The sequence below is a fragment of the Ursus americanus genome, chromosome 2 (assembly GCF_024610735.1).
Source record: "Ursus americanus isolate L20-20 chromosome 2, mUrsAme1.1.p, whole genome shotgun sequence".
Classification (NCBI taxonomy): Eukaryota; Metazoa; Chordata; class Mammalia; order Carnivora; family Ursidae; genus Ursus; species Ursus americanus.
In genome coordinates this window covers 101,790,417-101,812,032 of record NC_142128.1, presented here as the reverse complement: position 1 = coordinate 101,812,032, position 21,616 = coordinate 101,790,417, and the positions used below count along the sequence as shown (strand labels likewise).

The 21,616-nt window shown below is 41.3% G+C and overlaps 1 protein-coding gene and 1 pseudogene across 1 annotated transcript in view; both read right to left on the bottom strand.

The window, feature by feature from the left end:
- SMYD3 (SET and MYND domain containing 3) overlaps positions 1-21,616 on the bottom strand; it is a 691,979-nt gene that overhangs the window by 625,375 nt on the left and 44,988 nt on the right. The gene's annotated exons all lie outside the window — the stretch shown is intronic.
- LOC123790966 (small ribosomal subunit protein eS26 pseudogene) overlaps positions 563-21,616 on the bottom strand; it is a 61,754-nt pseudogene continuing 40,700 nt past the window's right edge.

The following is a 21,616-nucleotide window of genomic DNA, read 5'->3' as shown; positions in this document are numbered from 1 at the left end:
AAACTGATCATTGAAAAAAAAGTCCATTTTTTTAAATCAATAGGATTTTATATTCTGACTTTAGATTTCAAATAAGCAAACCTGCATCTAATGCGTACATCAGAAGTATGATATTATTTTTAAACACAGAAGCATATGTTCAATAAATGTTACTTTCCCCACAACACAACCCCAAACCCTAACCCCCAAGGAGCTACCATTAAGTAGTTATATACAAGCCACTGTTGTTGTTGTTTTTTTTTTAAGATTTTATTCACTTATTTGAGGGGGGGGGGAGAGAGAACCAGAATCCCCGATGACCCAGGCACCCCAACACTGTTTCTTCAGCTATAAAATTAAGACAAATAGGGGTGCCTGGGGGGCTCAGTTGGTTAGGTGTCTGCCTTCAGCTCAGGTCATGATCCCAGGGTCCTGGGATCGAGTCCCACATCAGGGTCCCTGCTCAGTGGCAAGTCTGTTTCTTCCTCTGTCTCTGTGATGCCTCTCTTCCTCTGTGATCGCTTTTGCTCTCTCTCAAATAAATAAATAAAATCTTCTCCTTTTTTTTGAAGTATAACTGCCATTTATTTATTTATTTTTCTGGAGAACAGCTTTTCTTCAGTCCCTTCAGTAAGGACTTAGCTCCTTACATGGGCTTTGGTGGAGGTCGTGGGGCAGCACCCGCGGGTCTAAATCAGGGTGGGGTGTTCGGTCTTTCCGTGCTTCACGAGAGCGATTCCTGACTACCTTGCTATGAATGGCACAACTCACACAATAATGTAGTTTCACATACAGCTTGGGAAGCACATAGGCGTCGAAGACACTCGCTTCAGAAATATCCCTGACGGCGGCGGCCTCTACTATGTTCCAAATAACAAACTTCTTAATGGCCTTGTCCTTGGGCACACAACGGGCACAGCTGGTGCAGCGAATAGGCTGCACGTGGCCGCAGCCTTTGTTGGCACGACCATCCTTCTTTTCTTGGTCATTGTGGATGCGAGACCCGAGAGAGATAAATAAAATCTTTTTTAAAAAATTAACATAGCTAGACTAGATCTTTCAGCTCCATTCCTAATTTAACACTCTTTTAATTAAAAAAAAAAAAAAAGAGGGGCTGCCTGGGTGGCTCAGTTGGTTGAGCGGCCTACTCTTGGTTTCCACATAGGTCATGATTTCAGGGTCGTGAGATCAAGCCCTGGCTCCCTGCCGACCCCCATAACCTCCTCACACAAACACCCCCAAGAACAGGCTCCAGCTCCAGCTCAGCGGGGAGTCAGCTTGAGATTCTCTCTCTCCCTCTCCCTCTGCCCTTCCCCCCACTCATGCAGTGCACACGCTCTCTCTAAAATAAATTAAATCCTTAAAAAATAATAAAAAAAAAATAAAAGAAGAAATAATCTTTCTAGGGGCACCTGGGTGGCTCAGTCAATTAAGCATCTGCCATCAGCTGAGGTCATGATCTCGGTCCTGGGATTGAGCCCTGCATCAGGCTCCCTGCTCAGAAAGGAGGCTGTCTCCATTGCACTACTGGGTGTTTACCCCAAAGATACAGATGTAGTGAAGAGAAGGGCCATTTGCACCCCAATGTTCACAGCAGCATTGTCCACAATAGCTAAATCATGGAAGGAGCTGAGATGCCCTTCCACAGATGACTGGATTAAGAAGTTGTGATCCATATATACAATGGAATATTACTCAGCTATCAGAAAGAACGAGTTCTCAACATTTGCTGCAACATGGACGGCACTGGAGGAGATAATGCTAAGTGAAATAAGTCAAGCAGAGAAAGACAATTATCATATGATTTCTCTCATCTATGGAACATAAGAACTAGGAAGATCGGTAGGGGAAGAAAGGGATAAAGAAAGGTGGGTAATCAGAAGGGGGAATGAAGCATGAGAGACTATGGACTCTGAGAAACAAACTGAGGGCTTCAGAGGAGAGGGGGTGGGGGAATGGGATAGGCTGGTGATGGGAAGTAAGGAGGGCACGTATTGCATGGTGCGCTGGGTGTTATACACAAGTAATGAATCATCGAACTTTACATCAGAAACCAGGGATGTACTGTATGGTGACTAACATAATAAAAAAACATTAAAAAAAACAAAAAAAGAAAAGAAAGGAGGCCTCTACCTCTACCCCTCCCCATGCTCGCACTCTTTTTGTCTCTCTCTCAAAATAAATAAATAAAAAATTTTTGAACTTTTCTAGCATGTAGAGATAGAAAGAAAACTGTTCAAGTATTACAGCATCACACTCACACCAAAACCTGACAAAGAACAGATTAAAAATTACTGTCAGATCTCAATTATGAATATTTAATGCAAAAACCTTAAAAATAGTACCAAAAAGAATTCAGAAGTGCTCCAAATGAAAGCTAAGCTATAAGCACATGTATTCATTCCATTGAAGCAAGAACACTTAATACCAAAACATTTACTCATGTAAATAACCATATAAATAGAAAAAGAAAAGTTAATGACCTCGGTGTATGCCAAAAAGCATAAGATAAAATTTTTAAATGATTCCTGATTTTTAACCCTTACCAAAATAGCAGTAGATGACCATTTCTTTAATATAACTGAAAAATGCAAAATTTTATATCAGTCCAAAACTTCCTAATGTTTCATGGAAACATGATTGAAACACTAAAATAATGAAGCATCAGAGGCATTTCTGTTGAAGTCTAGAAAGAATAAAGAAAGCTCATCATTTTTTTTTAAAGATTTTATTTATTCATTTAACAGAGATAGAGACAGCCAGCGAGAGAGGAAACACAAGCAGGGGGAGTAGGAGAGGAAGAAGCAGGCTCCTAGCAGAGGAGCCTGATGTGGGGCTCAATCCCAGAATGCTGGGATCACGCCCTGAGCCGAAGGCAGACGCTTAACCACTGAGCCACCCAGGCGCCCCATCATTTTCTAACTCTGACCGAGAAGTCTTAGCCAACACAAGGGAAAAAAGATGTTTTTTATTTATCAAACATTTTTATGGTGCTTACTATGTGTCAGACATTGTTTTAAGCATTTTATACATATTACATAATTTATGTAATCTTCATAACAATCCTTTAAGTATACTATTATGATCCCATTTTATAGATGGGGAGATGGAGGCACATAGATAGTAACTTGCCTCAAGTCATGCAGCCAGCAAGTTAGTGAAGGTGGGATTTTTTTTTTTTAAGATTTTATTTATTTATTTGACAGAGAGAGAGACAGCCAGTGAGAGAGGGAACACAAGCAGGGGGAGTGGGAGAGGAAGAAGCACGTTCCCAGCGGAGCAGGGAGCCCGATGCTGGGCTCGATCCCAGGACCCTGCGATCACGCCCTGGGCCAAACGCAGATGCGTAACGACTGAGCCACCCAGGCGCCCCTGAAGGTGGGATTAAAACCCAGGCAGGAGTGGTTCCAGAACCTGGGCTCTCCACCAACATGTTCTATGAATCTCTACACTGGAAAGGAGACAGCAAAAGTATCCACACATCCAGACGTTATGACTGTAGCTAGAAAACCCAAGGGGGGAAAAGCCAAAATGCTGTTAGAAAGGAGAATTCAGTAGTGGCTGATTACAAAAATCAAGTAAATAATCAATAGTATTTTGATACGTTAACAATAAAAACTAAGAAAATATATTTATAACAAAGATGCCATTTATGCTAGTGACCAAAAAAAGCTAACTGGAAATTAAAAACAAAAAAAACCTCAGCTCCTATTTGAATAAAACTTTACATCTCTGTTAGTTTACCAATAAATACAATGCAGCTCCTATTCAAATAAAAATTTGCAACAGTGAATATGAACTTGAAATTTATAGGAAGTGAGGTATTCAAAAGGTTCAAAGAGGCACTGTGTGCCTCAGTTGGGCATCCGACTCTTGGTTTAGGCTCAGGCCATGATCTCAGGGTTGTGGGATCAAGCCCCACATGGGCTCATCAAGGAGTCTGCTTGTCCCTCCACGCTCAGCGCGGTGTCTGCTTGTCCCCCTCTCCCCCCTGCCCCTTCCTACACTCTCGCTCTCTTTTTCGCTCTCTCTCCCAAATAAATAAAATCTAAAAAAAAAAAAAAAAAAAGCCTCAAAGGGCCCCGCAAGCGCCTAAGTTGTAAGAGTAGGAAGCAAACCAACCCTACAAAGCAGTGGAAAGCAGGTGAGCTTTGTCAAGTAATCCGTTGATACCCAAGTTAGGTCAGCCCTCCACAAACGTAATCCCTAGTGTCACCAGCCCAAGAGCATGAACAGAATACAGAGTGGCTTTTCGGCAAATTATTAGTAAACCTCAACTGTGTTCATACAACAGTCCACATTTTTACTACCTGAATAAGCACCAGCTTTCCGAACAATGAGAGAGACGGGAAAATCGGAAAGGTACAAGTGGATCTTCTCAGGTGCTCTAGTCTAGTTAAGGACCTCGACTAAAGAAAGGCGAGCAGTAAGTGCCCAGATGAAGACAGCCACTGCAGACCAGCTGACTCACGCTAGGTCAAGAGGAAACTGTTCACACTGCAAAAGGAGAAATCCTGAATAAATACAGAGATATGCTCCCTGAAAAGTAAGATCATTCAGCTGTGAAATGAGTTAAGAAGGGAAACTGCAAATCTCTCTAAGAAATATTTCTATAGGACAGATATGCACCCATAGAACAAATGTTGTGCATTTTGATAGGGTAAAATGTTTTCATTGTCAAGGTGAGCCCAGTAACTCATCAGTCCGCCAAGCAACCAATCAACAATTGCAGTCCCTACTGTGGGCACAACTCTCCCCAGCAGTTATAATGAGACTTAAGGTATGGCTCCATCAAAGAAAATATTGATTATATGGTTGGGGAGATAGAATAAACACATAAAGAGAACATAAAGCAATACATGAAATAAATAAGGCAAACTATTAATAGAAGAATTTCTCTCTCTGCTTTCCCATACATGTTTTAGGAATAAGAATACAAAGAGGAGTCAATGAGAGCGGAATTTCATTTCCTCCCACTTTTAGAAGCTGAAAGGATTTGGAGCTCCTTAAATATACAGAAGTAAATAACCTACAGCAATACTAATCACTGATGAGATTATTGAACATACTGAAACCTCAAAGAAATCTCAGTAATGTTTATTCTCCTGCTTCGTTAAAGCAGAGTCACTAATGACATTAACCACTGCTATACACAAGCCACCGTGCGAAGTCCTTTGAAGGAGTCACAATGAAAGATAAAAATACACAAAGAATTCTTTTTTTATTACTATTATTTTTTTACTTTATTTATTTTTTTATAATAATTTTTTATTATGTTATGTTAGTCACCATACAGTACATCCCTAGTTTTTGATGTAGTGTTCCATGATTCATTATTTGCGTATAACACCCAGTGCTCCATGCAATACGTGCTCTCCTTAATACCCATCACCAGGCTAACCCATCCCCCACCCCCTCCCCTCTGAAGCCCTCAGTTTGTCAAGATGCCCCTCGACAGATGACTGGATTAAGAAGATGTGGTCCATATATACAGTGGAATATTACTCAGCCATCAGAAAGAACGATTACCCAACATTTGCAGCAACATGGACGAGACTGGAGGAGATTATGCTAAGTGAAATAAGTCAAGCAGAGAAAGACAATTATCATATGGTTTCACTCATTTATGGAACATAAGAAATAGCAGGAAAATCGGTAGGAGAAGGAAGGGAAGAATGAAGGGGGGATAAACAGAAGGGGGAATGAACTATGAGAGACTATGGACTCCAGGATATACAAAGAATTCTTACATAAAGCAACGGGAGCAGAGGCAAGTTCTGAGGGCAGCTCTTTAACAATGAAAGAAATGGGACCGAAATTCTTAAGTTTGTAACTGAAAAGAAACACGGTTAGCTATGTCATCCTGTCTATTTATACTTCCAGGATAGAAGCCACAAGTGGGGTTAAATCAATGTCCTCCCATCCCTTCGTATGGGATACTTTACAATACCACAAACTTATGACTTGGGAAGTAAGGTGATAGTTCACATTAATTCAATTCAACAAATATTTACTGAATTCTACTATGCTCAGGGTCTGAAATGCGAAATGGTTTGCTGTTGCTGCTGTTTTTAAATAAGAATACAGACAAGTCCAAGAACTTGACCTAAAAGAGCTCATGTTACAGTGTTCTTCTCTTTGTTGGGAAAAAGAAAAAGGAATAACTTTAAAAAGTAAGGTTCCTTGAAACAGTTCTGTTTTTCCAATCATTAACTATGTAACCAAGAAGCTGGAGAGCTGGAAAACCATGACACTTTACTTGTAAGAACTGAACAGAATAATGAATTTGATATAAAAATTAAATATCTCTCAAACTAAAATGCTGTATTGGTTCAACGTAAAACTATGGCATCCTACATCAAGAAATTTTATTTACACAAAATCTATCACACAGAGCAAGACATAAGCAGCTAATATTTCACTGCACTATTACAAAGTGTAAAGAGGTTTCCAGGTAAGAAATGTGCTCCGTTAAAAGCTTTAGGGAGACTGAGCCTCCAAATCCTGTAGAAGAGGCAGATACAGCCTTGAGGCAAAAATGCTGGGAAGTGATAGAATGCCTTCTTTACAATTTGCAGCTAGGTTATTACCCATGATAAATTGATAACCATTCATTAACTTTGAGAGCAATAGACAACTGGCAGGCTATTTCATGCCTCAAAGAATTTATGGCAAAAATGACAGGTGACTTTGAATTCAGAAAATAAAATGGATTCTTGGAAATGGTTACTTGCATGCATTCTTCTTAAAATAAACTTGGAGGCAGATATAGGTATTTGCTGCTGATAAGAATTAAAGGTCATGATTTTCCACATCAGTGATAAAAGGATTAACATTTATCAGTTGCATCAGTCCATCAATCAACAAAATCTATGTGACTTGGGCATTACAGTCTCCTGACACACTCTGGATCATAAGAAAGAGGTTATGCAAAATGTACATCAACAACCTAAATTTTAAAAAGATGCAATTAAGATTTGGGGATTGTGCTCGCAGGTTCTCCTGGCACCACAATGCTGGCATTCCCTAATTAGGGTTTTTGTCTGGCTCTTTTTTCTTCTACTTCTCCCTCCTCCCAAACTGATCCGTATCTAAGGCTTAGGCTACCACCACATTCCACCATCTCCAAGACAACCTCCGCCCTGAATTAAAAGGACTGTCAACTCTAGCTGCACATTAGCATCACCTCCGTCATTTAGAACATACCAAGCGGAGTCCCTACCCCAGGTTAATTTAATCGGAGTCTCCATGCACAGCCCCGGGGCATGGTTTTGTTGTTGCTTGGGTTCCCAGAGGGCAGTCAAGGTCCAGGCCTACTGCTCCTCTACATCCATCGCTCCACCCCTCTCCTGATCATTTCCACCCGAATATCCCACAGACACCTCAAATTCTCTCCTATCTGACTTACTTGTCCACCAGCACTAAGCCTGAGCTTTTTCTCCTCCTCTTCCTTAACTGACCCCAGGAGCACCACATGCTTCCTCTTAGCTTCCACAGTATTCTGTCCATGCCTCCATAAAAACATTTATCACGGTTTGTAGGAACTATGTATATGCCTACCTCCCCCATAAGACTGGGCACTTGTTTTTTGTTTGTCCATTTCATTTTAGCATTCAAAACATACACATGTGAGTGGTACAAGGGTGAGCGATAACCAAAAGCCAGAGACCAACCAAATTTCTACAGTCAGGTTTAAGAAGTAACTACAAGACTGGAAAACTGGAGACAAGGCTAAGGAACGATGAACCATGTGGATGCAGGATCAGAGTCGTGAAGCACACAGAAGAAGGGGATGGTGTACCCAGAGCTCAGCTTTACTGGCCTCCACTCCATACGCGGAATGGACCAGACTGATCAAATCGGACCCAGCACTGAAGCCAAACAGTCCTGACAAGTCTATCTCCCCCCAGCGTAAGCTCTTCACACCCTCACCGCTCTAGCCTCTACGTAGAGCCTCCACCATCTTTGCCTAGCCTTTTTTCTTTTTTTAAGATTTTGTTTATTTATTTGAGAGAGAGAGAGAACGAGTGGTGGGAGGGGCAGAAGGACAGAGAGAGAGAGCAGACTCCCCGCTGAGCAGGGAGCCTGATGTAGGGCTCGATTCCAGGACCCCGAGATCATGACCTGAGCTGAAGGCAGATGCTTAACAACTGAGCCATCCAGGCACCCCTTGCCTAGACTTTTAGAAGAGCATCTTAATTCATGTACACATGGCCCATTTCTTGCTACTCCAGGCTGAGACTGACCACAAAATCACCTGTAAAAAGAATATATCTCCTCCCGTTACTCCTCCCTGGGAATTTTTCATGTAGTTTTCAGGAAATGAAGTCTAAATTCTCCACCATGGCTATGAGGCCTTCCTCCACCTGCTCTAACTAGCCCGTCAGCTATCCTTCCCCCGTGATAACACCACGTTCACACTCAACTGCTCTCCATCAGTCCACAACTTGGTTCCTGCACACAAGCTGTTCCTACAGGAAAAATGCCCAAACCATTAACCACACACATCCAAACCATACAGAATCTGCTCACATATTTCCTCTTCAATGAGGCTATAGCAGAGGAACACTCCCATGCGTTCACTGATTCTTTCCCAAAGTTTTTCTAGAGGCCCTACTACGTGACAGGCATTGCCGTAAATAATCCTATAGTATCCGGTTCAAACTTGAGTCATGATGGTTATGGCGTCGTATTAAAAACATTTGTGATTTGGGGCGGCTGGGTGGCTCTATTGGTTAAGCGTCCAACTCTTGATTTTGGCTCAGGTCATGAGATCTCAGGGTCATGAGATTGAGCTCCGTGTGGGGCTTACACTCAGCACAGAGTATGCTTGTCCCTTTGGACTTCTGAACTTCCCACTCTGCCACTTCTCTCTAAAAATAAATAAATAAATAAATTTTTTAAAAAAACTGTGATTTTCTCTTTTCCATCAGTCTGTTTCCTGCAGAAAAGAACCATATTTTCTGGTCCAGCTCTCTTGTTTTTCTGACTTGGGTCCAAGAGAGGCGCAGGATGCCAGAAGACACCCTTGAGGACAGGTCTCAGCTACAGGGCCCCCGAATCAGGCTACAAGGACGGACACTGAAATAAAAGCTGGAGCCTACTGGCAGAATACAAACAGTGAACCAAAAAGTAAAGAAAGGTCAAAGCAGGTCTTCATCCCAGACGAGAAGGACACCGGTAAATGTGACAAACAGGGCATGGAGACTGGGTACAGAGAAACTAAAGACGAATTTTGAATGAACATCATGAATACAGCTCATCTGTGCACGACTTGACACACTTTGCTGGAACAGGGCCATAACCTTCAAGCGGCAAAACCATTCTAAATACACTGTATTCATCTTTGTAACCATCCCACCCACCTCACCTAGTACTAGGAATGGAAGCTGCAAAAGTGTGCTGAATTCACAGTTTTGTGAGCAGTGATCGATCATACGTGTACACGTACACACACAACGTATTCATATGACCCAGAAGATGAAACAAGGCCATTAGAAACCCTAAACCTCAGCACAGGATGACAGAAGTGACCTGGGATTACTAACACCTAGCATCCAGTACTTCTCAAAGACTACTAATTACTCATTCTACCATATACAAGTCACATGCAGTACTGAAGCCTGGACGAAAATATAAAATCAGGAGCTTTGGACATACCACACTGTCATGGGAACTGAGCATCAGAGGAAACCATTCCGCGGTGGGGGGAGGCAGCCAAGCAGAGAGAAGCACGGATGAAAAAACGCAGGTAACGCGCCTGGGTTCTTGAAGGCGCTCCAGTCCCTAGTTTCCCTTCCCAACTCACAAGATGACCCTTGTTCTTCAGTTCTGTAGGACACCCGAATCCTGTTGATATGTTCTTCTTCGCATAAGCTACCTCCAAGCTGGTTTCCGTTACTTGAAAACAAGCACTCTTAAACCAAACGGTAATATGACAACACGCATGGCCCCTGCTGCCTTGATTACATCTAAGACCCCCACTGCCAAAAACATCTACTCCTTTTATAGCTCCAATTTCATTTCTGACTCCCCTTTCCAACCAGTTCACTCAATTAATATCTCCCGAGCACCTGCTTCAGGCCAGCACTGCTAGCACCTGGCAACACAGAGTTCCCGCACGCAAGCTCACAGTCCCGCGCAGGGCCCCTTCCAAACCACAGACAGGTCCTCATCAATTTGTAAAATCAATTTAGTCAGTCCCATGAAGCACTTTTTTAAAAATCTGAAATATAAGAGAATAAAAATAGAGATAAAAGGTAAGGTTAAATACTGCTTTCTACCACTTCTGTTCGAGTTATGTGTATTTATACCAGATACCAATGTCATCTGTATTTCTTACTGTGGATCATGAACAAAAAACTTTTAAAATACCCATGGGTCTCTATTTCCTAACAACCTCAACAAATGCCAAGGAAGAGGGCAGAGAAAAGTTGTCCCTTAGAGAATCCATTAATGCTTTAATTAATAAAAAATAATTTTAATTGGCATATCCTTAGTTTGTGTTGATTTTTACATGCTTGAAAACAGTTATCGGTTTGCCTCAAGTAGATTAAACATTCCTTCTTGTTTAGTTTTAATTAGCTAAGCAAATCCTTTTCTCTTTGAAGAAGAGAAACTGTACAGAGAAAGTTCAAGTCAGCATGTCAGAATTATTATAAACTCTTAATTAGCTTAGTATAAATTCAGTAAATTTCTGCCATGCTCACAATGAATGCTGACCAAGCAAAACCCAAACATCATCACGGTAACTAACTATCCAGATACAGGAGATGACAAGTTAGCTTGGAAAAAACAAAGACCACGAGGCAGAGGATAGCTATGTTCCAATATCATTAAAGACATACAATGACTCTGAAGTGTTTAAAGTAATTTCTGAAAAACATTAAATAAAGAGAATATAAGAAAAGTACATCAAGGGCACCTGGGTGCCTCAGCTGGTTAAGTGCCTGACTTAGGCTCAGGTCATAGTCCCAGGGTTCTGGGATCGAGTCCCATGTCGTACTCCCTGCTCAGCAGAGAGCCTGCTTCTCCCTCTCCCACTGACCCCCACTCGTGCTGGCTCTCTCTCTAGTGCTCTCTCCCTCTCTCAAATAAATAAAATCTTTTAAAAAAGTAAGTTACTAAAAAAATAGCACACATCAAATAACCCTTGGGCATATTGGCATATTTCTTGTATTTTCCAAGTGTGTTGAAAAAAGAACCTGAGTTCATCTCAAGCAAAAGGAATTCAAACGTGATTATTCTCTAATTTAAAGGCTGCCCATCTTTATCAGATAGCAGAAGTTACGCTGCACTCTTGATTCATCAGCAAGAACACATACTGCACACCCAGTATGTGCTGCTCTAGGAATCACACACGACGTCATAAATGATGCAGAATGTCATGAAATACTGATACATGAAAACCTATCATAAAAACTTAGGACAATTCTAGTGGCAGAAAATAACCATGTCACAAGAACATTCCCACAGAGAAACAAAAACCTATCACAGAATGCATGGCGGTCCATTTTCATGGTTTTTCAAAAACATACATATACGTGCTACTTATTCATCCATTTTGTCACGGAGAAGTATATAACTAAAGGAGAAGAAAATGATGTGTAAAAAATTGAAATTGAGAAAATGCACTCACAAACATTTTTTTTCCTGCCACAAGGAATGTGCTGCCATTTTCCCAGTGGCATGTGCTTCCAGCGCACAGAACAGCCATGTTCATGCATTCATTCTCATTTATTCTAAATTAATTGCATGTCTGCCTAATTCTAGGTACATCAAGATGAAGGCATTCACAGTTTAGAAAATGAGCAAACACATAAACCTAACTGGTATTTAATTTGGAAAGTACAACAGAAAAGAATACCTAATATGGTGTGGTGTGCTGCGGTGGGGAGAGCAAGGAAGGCTTCCACGAAAGAAGTGAACTTAAAGGGGAGGAGGCACCCGGGTAGGATGTGTGTGGAGATGCGGGAGGCCTGCTAGCTGAGCTCAGCCAAGGGGAGAAGAATCGGCCTGAGGGGTGTGCAGGGGAGCGGGGGAATCTCCTCCAGGGAACCTGGGGGAGCGGAAACAAGTTCAGGGCAGAGACCAGACAAGCCTGGAGTTAAAGAAAGGGTCCGACTTTATGTCATAAGAAATCACGATGCAGAGAAATTTCAGACAGCTCATTCTGGTGGCTGACGGAGGATGGACCGGACCGTAAAAAATCCGGAGGCAGCGAAAGCACCTGTAAGAAGCTGCTGCCTGGGTGGCCCACAGGTGAGACGACGAAGGCCTGAAGTGACCATCACAGGAGGCACGGAAGCAGGAGAGCTCGAGACAAACTTGGAAATACAGAAAGTAAAATGAGCTGGACTTGCTGACTGACTGGAAAGAGAGGAGAGGAACGGAAAAAGTCAAGAAGTGGTTCAAGATGAGGCAGGGAGGGGGGCGCCTGGGTGGCGCAGTTGTTAAGCGTCTGCCTTCGGCTCAGGATATGATCCCGACGTTATGGGATCGAGCCCCACATCAGGCTCTTCCGCTATGAGCCTGCTTCCTCCTCTCCCACTCCCCCTGCTTGTGTTCCCTCTCTCGCTGGCTGTCTCTCTCTGTCAAATAAATAAATAAATAAAATCTTTAAAAAAAAAAAAAAAAAAAAGATGAGGCAGGGAGGGATCCATAGGCACAGTAAGGATTTTAAGCCCTAAACTGAGAATAGCTAGGAGGGAAATAAGAAAAGGTACCAGCTGATGCATTAGGAAACTACTATAGAAATTCAGACACGAGGCTACAGGTGATAAGACATGGTTTTGACTAGGGTGAAGACAGTGGAGATACTGAGATAAACATATATTTGGGAACTATTTCATTGCTAAATTCAATAGGACTCACTGATCATCACGCTGATGGGGCAGAAAGAGGGAGAGAAGACATCAAGAATACCGCCCATATTTCTCATAAGGGCAAAACAGTGGTACCAATCACTGAAAGAAAGTGGGAGAAGCAGATTTACGAAGAAAGTTCAAGGGGAGCCTGGGTGGCACAGTCAGTTACATGTCAGACTCGTGATTTCATCTCGGGTCTCCATCTCAGGGTCGTGGGTTCAGGCCTCAAGTTGGGCTCCACTTAAAAAAGAGGAGGAGGAGGAGGAGGAGCAAGTGGAGAAGGAGGAGAAAAAGGAAGTTTGAGACTATACAGTGTTTTAAACATGTTGAATTTCAAGCACCTCTGAGATACCCAAGTAGAAATATCAAGTAGACAGTTGAATATAAAGGGCTGGAATTCAAAAGAGTAGCCTCTTCACACTGAAACTATAGTTCAGGAAATTACTAATATATAATCAATTGTAACCATGCCTGAGATCCAGAGGAAGAGGAAGAATATGGATTGAAAAGATGGCCTCGGAACAGGCACTGAAAAGATCTAAAATTCTAACCTTTGGATGTAAGGGGAGGATAAGCCTACCAAGGCTCAGGTCATGGTGTCAGGGTTGCAAGATCAAGCCCTGCATTGGGCTCTAAGCTGGGTATAGAGCCTGCTTGAGATTCTCTCTCTGCCTCTCCATCTGGCTCTCCCCAAATATAAATAAATAAATAAATAAATAAATAAATAAATAAATAAATAAATCTATATCACTAAAACAATGGGAAGCTGGTATCATTCCATTATTTTAGCACAAGACAAACACACAACATTGGACAAAATTGATTTTTCATATACTCTTAGGATGGCTCCTCTTTACTTTGTCAAAAACTACCCAATATGCCTTTTTTTAATTTACATACTGTTTAATTCACTTTTTTTTTTAAGATTTTATTTATTTATTTGCCAGAGAGAGAGCACAAGCCGTGGAAGTGGCAGGCAAAGGGAGAAGCAGGCTCCTTGGGATCCCGACACAGGACTCGATCCCCAGACCCCAGGATCATGACCTGAGCTGAAGGCAAACGCTTAACCAACTGAGCCACTCAGGCATCCCTAAATTCACTTTCTTTGATATACAGTTCTATAATTTTCCACAAATGCACAGATACAGAACAGTTCCATCATCCCCAAAATTCCCTTGTTGTACTCCTTCGTAGTCGACCCCATTCTCTAACCCCTACCCCTTTCAAATGACCTTTTGGGACACTGTGCACACACTACTGAGGTCCACAACCACAGTAATTTCAGTACCTCCATAGTCCATTACCAGGTCAAAAGGCAACTTCTGGAGTCCCAGCATGACAAGTGGAAGCCAAAAAGAACAAGGAGTGTTGTCACATTTAGTCAATTTCCTTGACGACCCACAGGAGGGCTCTGCTGCTGGCCATCCGCTTTCCACCATCACCACAAATGTCTATCTATCACCTCCCAAAGAGGGGACGTCTCATCAACTACTTCTTTACTCTGGATCTTTTTACTTTTTCCACAATTTATCTCGGTTCAGAAAAGCCCTAAATATTATAAATTTCACCACCTCCTAGTCCAGGCTTGTGTGTTAGTATATTAAAAGAAGCTAAAGGAATTTACAAAAATGGCTGATTCCAGACTGGGGAGGCAAGATACAAGATAAACCTGGGACATTTTGTTGTGCCAGAGAGTAAAAAGATGTTCCAAAGAAGTATGGAGGCAAATCAAAAAAATATATATAGGAGCCAAATTGAAGGGGCTTCTGTGAGTCAAATCTGTGAATTTCAGCATCAAAACAAACAACAATAATGTATTGTAACCCACTGAATAAAACAGATGTTTTATTGTTTCTAACCTATCAGTTTAACCATCAGTAGGAGTCCATACAGATAAAAATTAGATAAATAAATAAGGAAGGAGGACTCTTCCTTTGAAGGAAATAAACAGTAATAAATGCAGAGGGAGTGAAGGAGTCAGAAAACCATTATTTTACAAGCATCACGGTAGACATTGGTTCAGGCAAAAACCAATCATAAAGAGATACTAAATATACGGAGGAAAAAAATGCTGAGGACTAGATGTTTTCATGGTCTCTATGGTTCTCCCCACAAGGGCTCCTGGAGGGCTCAGTCAGTTAAGCATCTGCCTTCAGCTAAGGCCATGATGTCAAGGTCCTGGGATCAAGTCCCACATTGGGCTCTGCACTCAGCTCAGAGTCTGTCTCTCTCCCTCTGCCCCTCCCCCTGTTCTCTCTCTCATTCTCTCTCTAATAAATAAAAATCTTTTTAAAAACATATTTGGAACCAGTGGCAAAATTGGAAATATGTAACAGATACAAGTATTGTGTGAATGTTAAATTCCTTGGATTTGATTAAGCATACAGTGTTATAGAAGAGAATAACCTCGTTCTCAGGAAACACACACGAACGTATTAAGTAAAGGGACGTTATGTATGCAATCCACTGTCAATGGTTTAGAAAGAAGTGTGTGTGTGTGTGTGTGTGTGTGTGTGTGTGTGTGTGTTTATAGATAAAGAAAAATAAATACATATAAACCTAATGTGGCAAAATGTTAAAATTTGCTGAATTTGGGTAAAGGACATATCAGAGTTCTCTGTAGTATTCCTTTAATTTCTCTGTAATTTTGAAATTATTCCATAATAAATCTTTTTTAAGTTGTTTGCCCAACTTTAAAACATATTTAAAATAAGAACGCATTCACGCTTCGTCTCTAATTCTAACCATAATTAGCAAACTGACAAAAGATACTTTCCAATGGAAGAGATCTAAAGATCAATGTGATATAAAGCACAGATAAATATTTTATGAGAGGATTAAAGCTTCAGCGAGCACAGTGATTATGGACTGGTGTTCAGCTTACTGTTTTAGTTGGATTTCATTTTAGGCTCATCGGGGATCCCCCGAGTAAGATTAAAACACTTTATCTCTTATCTATAAATAGATCATTACATTTGAATACAAAATACTTCTATAAAAATGTAAGAACACACTCCTAAAGACAAGCAGGTACAGAACCGCCCAGTCACCAAGTCTGTCTCCTGATCTCAAGAGCCTCTAAAAGCTAATTGGCAGGATGCACAAGAGACAAAGAAAGTGGAGGACATTCAGACCAATCTTGGGAAACAAAAACCTTAAGGTGTTATTTAGGATGTCTTAGCTATGAATAATTCTATTTTTAAAAAATGGTAGCATTCATCCAAAATACTTGATTTTCATTTTCTAATGATCCCTGATGCTGTTTAAGTACTAAAAACATGGGAAGAATACAAACTAAAAGTTAATTACCAAGCACAAGCCATAAAGGGCCTCAAAAACAAAAACAAAAACAAAAAACAATAAACCCCACACAACACATTTCTACAAACCCACTCACCTAGCTCCCATACAGAATCTGCCATATGTAATAACAATAATCAGATGTTTTCAACCTTTTGAAAAAGGACCCAGAAAAGTGACAAGTAAAAAAAAAAAAAAAGTGACAAGTAGCCCTTCCTGCATTTTAATGAGTGGCTATTCCTCTAACAGACTGAAGCACATTTTGTTTTTAAATTTTTAATCAAGAAATATATAGCATATGGTTAAAAAGTCAAACAATACAAAAAGAGTCCCTTGCCTTGCTCCCCCAAAGGCAATCATATTTTAACCATCTCATTTTGAGAGTCCCTGGCAGTTCCCCTCAATTTTCTAAATAATACACTTTTCCATCAAGTTCTTCAGTGATCACCTTTAGATATTATAAGACATTAACCTGTTAGGCCAGGATGCTGGAGCCCACTTCTATTTCGCATGAATACCTTTCTCCCTTCCTCTCAATGTATATCACTAATTTGATGTTCTTAGGTCGGTTATTTACAAGACATACTTCCGATTCCATTTTTGTTCTAACAGCTATAAAAGATCTTAACTCTTCCTTCACAGAATAAGGCTATCATAACCTATACCTATTCTTCACCTCCTCCCAACTTCTGTCAGCTGTGCCTTTTTTTTTTACATTGTCAAGATTTAAAATTCATGTTCCATTATATAGTCATAACTAAGTTTTCCATGCACTGTCTGTAGTTCTTAGAGTGCAATGTGATTCCTACTGATAGGTTAAACTGATAGGTTAGAAACAATAAAACATTTATTTTATTCATAGGGTTACAATCCATTATTGTTTGTTTTGATGCTGAAATTGTCACAGATTTGACTCACGGAAGCCCCTTCAAGTTAGCTCCTATAGCACCTGGAGAGTCTGTTAAAATACAGGTGGGAAGGCCTCACCCAGTAAGTTTTGTTGTTTTTTTTTTTTTAAGATTTTATTTATTTATTTGACAGAGACAGAGACAGCCAGCGAGAGAGGGAACACAAGCAGGGGGAATGGGAGAGGAAGAAGCAGGCTCGTAGCAGAGGAGCCCGATGTGGGACTCGATCCCGGAATGCCGGGATCACGCCCTGAGCCGAAGGCAGATGCTTAACCGCTGTGCCACCCAGGCGCCCCACACCCAGTAGTTTTTGATTCGTTACGTCTGGAGTGTGGCCTGAGACTGAATTTCCAACAAGTTCCCAGGTGATGCTGATGCTACTGGTCTGGGAATCTAACTTTGAGAATTCTGTTCATCAAAAGACCAAATAGTACATTAGTTAAGATTACATTTCATTCTCTATGGTGGTAATGTCAAGATCCTTTTGCCACTCAAGAAAGAATGTTCTGGGGCTCCTGGGTGGTGGCTCATTCTGTTAAGCGTCCGACTCTTGATTTCAGCTCAGGTCTTGATATCAGGGTCATGAGTTCAGGCCTTGTGTTGGGCTCCACCACACACACACACACAAAAAGGGGGGGGGGCGCGTCTGGGTGGCTCAGTCCTTAAGCGTCTGCCTTCGGCTCAGGGCGTGACCCCAGGGTCCTGGGATCGAGCCCCGCATCAGGCTGCCTGCTCCACTGGGAGCCTGCTTCTTCCTCTCCCACTCCCCCTGCTTGTGTTCCCTCTCTCGCTGGCTGTCTCTCTCTTTCTGTCAAATAAATAAAATCTTTAAAAATAAAATAAAATAATAAAAATTCTTAAAAAATGTTCCTAGTGTCACAATTAAATGCAATCCTCCTGCCTACTGCCAACTGCTCCAAAGCACATCACACATTTTAATTTGATTCTTACTTAGATCACAATTTATTGCACTATTTCCCCCTTTGGAATTGGTTTTCCTTTATGGTGTGTGTGTGTGTGTGTGTGTCTGTGTGTGTGGGTGTGTGTCTGTGTGTGTGTGTGTGTGTGTCTGTGTGTGTGGGTGTGTGTCTGTGTGTGTGTGTGTGTCTGTGTGTGTGGGTGTGTGTCTGTGTGTGTGTGTGTGTGTCTGTGTGTGTGTGTGTGTGTCTGTGTGTGTGGGTGTGTGTCTGTGTGTGTGGGTGCACGCTTTTTACTCCATCTATGGTTTAGATTAGGAAACTAACGGCCTTCTCTTCTACTGGAACCAAATGCACGTTGCAAGCAGTCATCGTGGGAAGTTTTATTGTTTCCCAGAGCTCAGGGGAGAGGTTAGAACTGCAGGTGTATATTTAAGAGTCATTAATTTACAGTGTTCTAAGAGAAAGCCAAGGGTTATCACTAGATATAAACTTGGTAACAGATCTGTCTCAGGTTCTTTACCTTTGATATCACAGAAGGACAAGGAACAGTGCAGATTAAATATACAAACTTACTTATAATTGACTCCACCTTTCCTTAACCCCACAGGAAAACACAGGATGGATCCTGGTCAGAAGGAATATCCCACAGTCTCACACAAGCGATAAAGGGCAGCACAGGAAGGGAAAGTAAGCCCGTCTCACCAGCCAGTGAGTCACCTGTGACGCTGGCTCCTCGAGGCTCTTCTGGTCAGACAAGAAACACATCTTCTGCACAGTAAGGAGGTCCTAGCAGAAGAGCAAATGCCCAGGTGCTCTGGAAAAAATACTCAGAACTTCCAGCTGCTACCAGATGTGTCCAAAAGCTTCTCTCTCCAGTCCCCCTTACCACATATACACTTACCTAAAGTTCAAACCAACACTTAGAATACCATAAGCAAACTGCTCACCATTTTAGAACTACAGATCCCAATGTGGTCAGTCATGTGGTGATCACCTTAACGGAGTCTCATTATATCACACCTAAAAGCCAAGGAAAATGAAGGACTGCCTCTGCTATGCAAGGTATTTAAATGCATGGGCTTTGGGGTGCCTGGGTGGCTCAGTTGATTAAGTGTCCAACTCTTGATTTCAGCTCAGGTCATGATCTCAGGGTCCTGTGAATGAGCCCCATGGTTAGCATGGAGCCTGCCTGAGATTCTCTCTCTCTCTCTCCCTTTGCCCCTCATCCCTCTCATGCACTCTCTCTCTTTAAAAAAAAAAAATTAATTATATATATACGTGTGTATATATATATATATACACGTATATATATAATTGCTATACAATTCAGAAATTCTAGTCCTAGACACATACCCAAGAAAAATGAAAATATATGTCCACACAAAGACTTGTCCATGAATGTTCACAGCAGCTTTATATACCAACATAAGCAACAGGCAGAAACAACCCAGCACCCATCATCAGATGAATGGATAAACAAAATGTGGTATACACATACAATGGAATGTTATTCAGCCATAACAAAGAATGAAGTTCATACACGCTACACATGGATATCCGAACCTTGAAGACATTACGCTAAGTGAAAGAAGCCAATCACAAAAGAGCACATGTTGTATGATTCCACTTAATATGAAACTATCTAGAATAGGCAAATTCATAGAGACAGAAATTAGGTTAGAGGTTACCAGAGGCATAGGGAAGGGGGAGTGGGTGTTACTGCCTAATGGTTACAGAGTTTCGGTTCAGGATGATTAAAACAGTTTTGGGACATAAAAGTGATGGTTGTGCAACACTGTAAATACAATTAAGGCCACTGAACTATACACTTAAAAATGGCTAAAATGAAACATTTTGTGTTATTTTAACACTAAAAAAAAGATCAATGAACAACTATGAATAAATGGCTAAGAAAGGGCAAGAAAGTGAGCAGAGAATGAGGAAAGCTATTACAGTTACCATGGCAAGAGATACAGTGACTTGGATTAGGGGAACCAGTGAAGATGGGGGGAAGTGTGTGGATTCAGTACTTTGAGAGGTAACACCAACAGTGTTAGCGGACTGAATATAGTGGAGCAAGAGAAAGAGACAGAGAGAGGGACTCAGGGCTACTCGCAGCAGCACAGCTCCCTAGGGTAACACTGGTTTAGCCTCGGTAGGAAATGCAAGATGGGATGTGGTACAATTCCCCAAAAATTATGTCTTTTCAACTATAAAGCAATATAAAGACTTAACAGATGTCCAGACTATAGAGAAGAAAAGACTGTCCAAAGTTTTCCCTTTTCATACACATTACGTGCCACCAACACAAAACCTCCTATAAAAACTACTCACAAATAACTACATGAGGGCTCATTTTGGTTTTTTTTTTTTTTAATGTTTATTATGTTAGTCACCATACAGTACATCCCTGGTTTTTGATGTAAAGTTCGATGATTCCTTAGTTGCGTATAACACCCAGTGCACCATGCAATACGTGCCCTCCTTACTTCCCATCACCGGCCTATCCCAGTCCCCCACCCGCCTCCCCTCTGAGGCCCTCAGTTTGTTTCTCATAGTCCATAGTCTCTCATGTTTCATTCCCCCTTCTGATTACCCCCCCTTTCTTTATCCCTTTCTTCTCCTACCGATCTTCCTAGTTCTTATGTTCCATAGATGAGAGAAATCATATGATAATTGTCTTTCTCTGCTTGACTTATTTCACTTAGCATTATCTCCTCCAGTGCCGTCCATGTTGCTGCAAATGTTGAGAATTCGTTCCTTCTGATAGCTGAGTAATATTCCATTGTATATATGGACCACAACTTCTTAATCCACTCATCTGTTGAAGGGCATCTCGGTTTCTTCCACGCTTTGGCTATTGTGGACAATGCTGCTATGAACATTGGGGTGCCTATGGCCCTTCTCTTCACTACATCTGTATCTTTGGGGTAAATACCCAGTAGTGCAATGGCTGGGTCACAGGGTAGCTCAATTTTTAACTTTTTAAGGGACCTCCACACTGTTTTCCAGAGTGGCTGTACTAACTTGCATTCCCACCAACAATGTAGGAGGGATCCCCTTTCTCCACATCCTCTCCAACAATTGTTGTTTCTTGCCTTGTCAATTTTTGCCATTCTAACTGGCGTAAGGTGGTATCTTAGTGTGGTTTTGATTTGAATTTCCCTGATGGCTAATGATTTTGAACATTTTTTCATGTGTCTGTTAGCCATTTGTATGTCTTCATTGGAAAAGTGTCTGTTCATATCTTATGCCCATTTTTTGATTTGTTTATTTGTTTCTCACGCATTGAGTTTGAGAAGTTCTTTGTAGATCTTGGATACCAGTCTTTTATCTGTAGTATCATTTGCAAATATCTTCTCCCATTCCGTGGGCTGCCTCTTAGTTTTTTTGACTGTTTCCTTGGCTGTGCAGAAGCTTTTTATCTGGATGAAGTCCCACAAGTTCATTTTATCTTTTGTTTCTCTTGCCTTTGGAGATGTGTCTGAAAAAGGTTGCTGTGGCCGATGTCGTAGAGGTTGCTGCCTATGTTATCCTCTAGGATTTTGATGGATTCTTGTCTCACATTGAGGTCTTTCATCCATTTGGAGTTTATTTTTGTGTATGGTGTGAGAGAGTGGTCAAGTTTCATTCTTTTGCATGT